Source organism: Heterodontus francisci, chromosome 37, assembly GCF_036365525.1.
Source record: "Heterodontus francisci isolate sHetFra1 chromosome 37, sHetFra1.hap1, whole genome shotgun sequence".
In the NCBI taxonomy this organism is placed as follows: domain Eukaryota; kingdom Metazoa; phylum Chordata; class Chondrichthyes; order Heterodontiformes; family Heterodontidae; genus Heterodontus; species Heterodontus francisci.
Window position 1 is genome coordinate 26,181,134 of NC_090407.1, and position 6,486 is coordinate 26,187,619.

Genomic DNA, 6,486 nt, shown 5'->3' on the forward strand with positions numbered 1-6,486 from the left:
GATGAGGTTCAGTTAGCAGTGAGCAGCTTTGATGGCTTCCTTGCCCAATCTAGTATGTAACATTTAGGGTGGGGAAATGATCATCCTCTCATCATTGACAACACCTTACGCTGCCACAGGAGAAAAAGAAAACCTGAAAGATAATGACCTCCAAAAATAACATTGCACTGAAAAACATTTGTGAACCATACTCATTAATAATTTTGAATCTGGCTTTGTGCTGGATTATTTTCCATCTAAGAGGCAACATTATGGCCAGTGTCAACACCCTGTGATCAAGCTGGCTTGATCTTCCTTGGCTGATCTTGTGTTTAAAGAGTGTCCCACTTTTGAGAATAATCCCTTGCTACATTTAACTAGTCTAATTCATGTAGAATATTTTTTGACTTGTAAAAACTGATTTTATATTAGTTTTCATAACAAGATGGAGATTATGTATAGTTTACAGGACTTTTCTAAATTCTGTTTTATGCCACTTTTACAAAGAGCATTCCTGTTATGCAAATGCTTTGTCTAACTGTACAGTATATATATATATATATATGTATATATATATAAAATTATTTCTGTGCCTCAACTTATGTTATTGAGAATCACTGGTGTGCTCTCACATTTCTGTCCAGCAACCCATATTCATTCTTTTGTCACCTGGACACATTGCTTGCCCATCATCTCTTTTGCTGCTCTATGCTGGGGGAACTCAATTAATAGCTCCATTTAAAATTCTCATCCCTTCTATCTCTAGATTACTCTCACCTAAATTTCATTCTACTAGTGGCAGTCAAGCCTTCAACCCTTCCTCCAAGAATTATTAAAATTTTATCAAGCATTTGGTCACCTACCTTTTTTAAAATTTGTTTGGGGGATACGAGTGTCACTGGCTCGGCCAGCATTTATTGCCCATCCCTAATTGCCCTTGAGAAGGTAGTGGTGAGCTGCCTTCTTGAAATGCTGCGGTCCTTGGGGTGTAAGTACACTAACAGTGCTGTTGGGAATGGAGTTCCAGGATTTTGACTCCGTGACAGTGAAGGAACAGAGATATAGTTCCAAGTCAGGATGGCGTGTGGCTTGGAGGGGAACTTGTAGTTGGTGGTATTCCCAGGCATCTGCTGCCCTTGTCCTTCTCGGTGGTAAAGGTCGTGGGTTTGGAAGTAACTAACAAAGGAACCTTGGTGAGTTGCTGCAGTGCATCTTGTAGATGGTACACTGTAGCCACTGTGTGTCAGTGGCAGAGGGAGTGAATGTTGAAGGTGATGGATGGGGTGCCAATCAAGCGGGCTGCTTTGTCCTGGATGGTGTCGAGCTTCTTGAGTGTTGGAGCTGCACCCATCCAGGCAAGTGGAGAGTATTCCATCACACTCCTGACTTGTAGATGGTGGACAGGCTTTTGGGGAATCAGAAGTTATTTGCTGCAGAATTCTCAGCCTCTGATCTGCTCTTGTAGCCACAGCATTTATGTGGCTGGTCCAGTTCAGTTTCTGGTCAATGGTGACCCCCAGGATGTTAGTGGGGGATTCAGCGATGGTAATGCTATTGAACATCAAGGGGAGATGGTCATTGCCTGTCAGTTGTGTGGTGCGAATGTTACTTGCCACTTGGCAGTCCATGCCTGGATATTGTCCAGGTCTCATTTCATCAGAACACGGGCTGTTTCAGTATCTGAGGAGTCACGAATAGTGCTGAACATTGCACTGTCATCAGCGAACATGCCCACTTCTGACCTTATGATGAAGGAAAGGCCATTGAAGCAACTGACGATGGTTGGGCCCAGACACTACCCTAAGGAACTCCTGCAGTAATGTCCTGGGACTGAGATGATTCACCTCCAACAACCACAACTATCCTCTATCAACTAACCACAACTCCAGCAGCTGATGGGGACTAATGCCCCTCCAAATCCTCCTTCCACTTCACTTCCCTCTGACCCCACCCCTTCTGATCTGACACCTTGCCGTGTATTCACTATATCCTCTGACCTCCTCCTGTCTGATGCTGAACATTCTGTACTCAGCAAAGGTCTCAGTTTTATCCCCTTACGCCCCCACCTCAATGAATTTCACGCTCGGCATGACGTTGAACTCTTCTTCCATCGCCTCCGCCTCACTTCTTTGACCAGGAGTCCTCCCCCCGACCAGCAGACCCATTCACCCGCCTCCAGCATTCTCCCTCTACCTGGACCCCTCCCCCTGGCCTCTTAGCCGCTCTTGATCTCTTCATTGAAAACTGTCGGCGAGACATTGATCATCTCAATTTCTCTGCCCCCCTCACTCACTCTAACCTGTCCCCCTCTGAACTTGAGGCACTCCGTTCTCTCAGGTGTAACCCCGACATGGTCATCAAACCTGTAGACAAGGGTGGTGCTGTTGTTGTCTGGCGTACCGACCTCTACCTTGCAGAAGCTCAACGCCAACTCACGGACACTTCTTCCTACCTCCCTCTGGACCATGACCCCACCACCGAACATCAAGCCACTGTCCAAAGGACTGTCACTGACCTCATCTCCTCTAGAGATCTTCCCGCTACAGCTTCCAACCTCATAGTCCTGCAACCCCGGACAGCCAGCTTCTACCTCCTTCCCAAAATCCACAAACGGGATTGTCCCGGCAGACCCATTGTGTCAGCCTGCTCCTGCCCCATTGAATTTATTTCTTTCTATCTTGACTCTATCTTTTCTCCGCTGGTCCAGTCTCTTCCCACCTACATCTGTGACTCTTCTGACGCCCTACGTCATTTTGACAATTTCCAGTTTCCTGGTCCCAACTGTCTCCTCTTCACTATGGATGTCCAATCGCTCTACATCTCCATCCCCCACTAGGATGGTTTGAGGGCTCTCCACTTCTTCCTGGAACAGAGGCCCAACCAGTCCCCATCCACAACCACCCTCCTCCGCCTGGCTGAACTTGTTCTCACATTGAACAACTTTTCCTTCAACTCCACGCACTTCCTTCAAGTAAAAGGTGTCGGTAGGGGTACCTGCATGGGTCCTAGTTATGCCTGTCTTTTTGTGGGATATGTCGAGCATTCTTTGTTCCAGTCCTACTCGGGCCCCCTCCCCCAACTCTTTTTCCGGTACATTGATGACTGTATCGGTGCCGTTTGCTGCTCCCACCCCGAACTGGAAAACTTTATCAACTTTGCTTCCGATTTCCACCCTTCTCTCACCTTTACATGGTCCATCTCTGACACTTCCCTTCCCTTCCTCGACTTCTCTGTCTCCATCTCTGGGGATAGGTTGTCTACTAATATCCATTATAAGCCCACCGACTCCCACAGCTACCTCGACTACACTTCTTCACACCCTACCTCCTGTAAGGACTCCATTCCATTCTCCCAGTTTCTCTGTCTCCGACGCATCTGCTCTGATGATGCTACCTTCCATGACGGTGCTTCTGATATGACCTCCTTTTTCCTCAACCGAGGATTTCCCCCCACTGTTGTTGACAGGGCCCATTTCCCGCACCTCTACCCTCACCCCTCCCTCCCAGAACCGTGACAGGGTTCCCCTTGTACTCACTTTCCACCCCATCAGCCTCCATATCCAAAGGATCATCCTCTGCCATTTCCGCCACCTCCAGCGTGATGCCACTACCAAACGCATCTTCCCCTCCCTTCCCCTGTCAGCATTCCGCAGGGATCGTTCCCTCCGCGACACCCTGGTCCACTCCTCCATTACCCCCACCACCTCGTCCCCGTCCCATGGCACCTTCCCCTGCAATCGCAGGAGGTGTAATACCTGCCCTCTCTCCTCACTATCCCAGACCCCAAACGCCTTTCAGGTGAAGCAGCGATTTACTTGTACTTCTTTCAATGTAGTATACTGTATTCGCTGCTCACAATGTGGTCTCCTCTACATTGGGGAGACCAAGCGCAGACTGGGTGACCGCTTTGCGGAACATCTCCGCTCAGTCCGCAAGCAGGACCCTGAGCTTCCGGTTGCTTGCCGTTTCAACACTCCCCCCTGCTCTCATGCTCAGCTGTCTGTCCTGGGATTGCTGCAGTGTTCCAGTGAACATCAACGCAAGCTCGAGGAACAGCATCTCATCTACCGATTAGGCACACTACAGCCTGCTGGACTGAACATTGAGTTCAATAATTTCAGAGCATGACAGCCTCCCATTTTACTTTCACTTTTAGTTATTTTTTCTTTTTTTACATTTTTTACAATCTTTTTTTTTTTGCATTTATTTCATTTCATCTTAGTTTGTTCAGTTTGCTTACCCACTGTTTTTTTTCAGGTTTGCACTTGCTGCTGTTCAATATTCAGTCCGTTGACACCTAATCTGTACTAATGCTTTGTCTTTCAACACACCATTAACATATTGTTTGCCTTTGCTCCATGACCTTTTGGTCAGATATGTGGCCTTGTCCAATCTACACCTCCTTTGTTATCTCTTGCCCCACCCTCACCTCACTTGCTTATAACCTGTGACTTTTCTAATATTTGTCAGTTCCCAAGAAGTGTCACTGACCCGAAACGTTAACTCTGCTTCTCTTTCCACAGATGTCGCCAGACCTGCTGAGTGGTTCCAGCATTTTTTGTTTTTATTTCACAACTATCCTCCTTTGTGCTAGGTATGACTCCAGCTGGTGGAAAGTTTTCCCCGATTCCCATTGACTCCAGTTTGCTAGGGCTCCTTGATGCCATACTCGGTCAAATGCTGCCTTAATGTCAAGGGCAGTCACTCTCACCTCACCTCTGATGTTCAGCTCTTTTGGCCATGTTTGGACCAAGGCTGTAATGAGGTCAGGAGCTGAGTGGCCCTGGCAGAACTCAAACTGAGCGTCAGTGAGGTTATTGCTGAGTAAGTGTCGCTTGATAGCACTGTCGACAACTCCTTCCTTCACTTTGCTGATGATCGAGAGTAGACTGATTGGGTGGTAATTGGCCGGGTCGGATTTGTCCTGCTTTTTGTACACTGGACATACCTGGGCAATTTTCCACATTGCCGGATAGGTGCCACGGTTGTGCTCCAGAATTAGCTGCGCCCCTAGACCAGCTGTCCCAGTACAGCTACAAGTCTTCGTTACTATTGCCAGAATGTTGTCAGGACCCATAGCCTTTAGCCATTTCTTGATATCTCAGTGTGAATTGGATTAGCTGGGGACCTTAGGAGGAGGCAGGGATGGATCTTTTGCACTGATGTTCTGGGCTCCCTCATCGTTGAGGATGGGGATGTTTGTGGGGCCTCCTCCTCCTGTCCATTGTTTAATCGTCCACCACCGTTCACAACTGGATGTGGCAGGGCTGCAGAGCTTTGATCTGATCTATTGATTTTGGGATCACTTAGCCCTGTCTAGTACATGCTGCTTGGCATGCAGGTAGTCCTGTGTTGTAGCTTCACTAGGCTAACACCTCAGTTTTAGATATGCCTAGTGCTGCTCCTGCACTCCTTTGAACCAGGGTTGGTCCCCTGCCATGATGGTAATGGTAGAGTGGGGGATATGCTGGGCCATGAGGTTACAGATTGTGGTTGAATATAATTCTGTTGCTGCTGATCGCCTCAATCTATCCCATTTAACACAGTGGTAGTGCCACACATGATGGGTGCAGTGCTCACTTCCAATACTGTCATGGACATCTGCAACTGGTGAGGATAAGGTCAAACATGTTTTTCTCATGTTGGCTCCCTCACTACCTACCGCAGACCTAGTCTAGCAGCTATGTCATAGATTCATAGAGAGATACAGCACTGAAACAGGCCCTTCAGCCCACCGTGTCTGTGCCGCCCATCAACCACCCATTTATACTAATCCCATATTCCCTACCACATCCCCAAGGTATAGAATATAAAAGCAGGGAGGTTGTGCTGGAACTGTAGAAATCATTGGTTAGGCCACAATTGGAGTACTGTGTGCAATTCTGGTCACTTCATTAGGTCTGTTGCTTGACTAGCCTGCGGGTCAGCTCTCCCAATTTTGGCTCAAGCCGTAAGGAAGACTTTGGCAAACCCAGCCCTGTCACCTTTGCATTGTTATTTCCAGTGGCTAGGTTGATGCTGGATGGTCCATTCAGTTTCATTCCTTTTCTTGAGTTTGTAGCAGAGCATTTCAGAGGGCATTTAAGAGTCAATCACATTGCTGTGGGTCTGGAGTCACATGTAGGCCAGACCAGGTTGGGATGGCAAATTTCCTTCCCTAAAAGGACATTAGTGAACCAGATGATTTATTTTACAACAATCGACAATCGTTGCACAATCACCACACGACTAGCTTTGGATTCAATTAATAAATGTGGAATTAAAAAGTCTACCATCTGCTGTGGTGGGATTCAAACCCATGTCCCCCAAACATTAGCCTGGGGCTTTGGGTTACTAGTCTAGTGGCATTGCCACTGCCTCCCAATATCCTAATGTCATCTTTATTACATGTCTATTTTCTTTATGCCACTGAAGCAACATGGGATGTTTTTCTAGATTTAATTTGTATACCTTAAGTTGCAATTTGACGAAGGGTCTTTCTGCACTGTTTTATTCAAGTAGCATATAA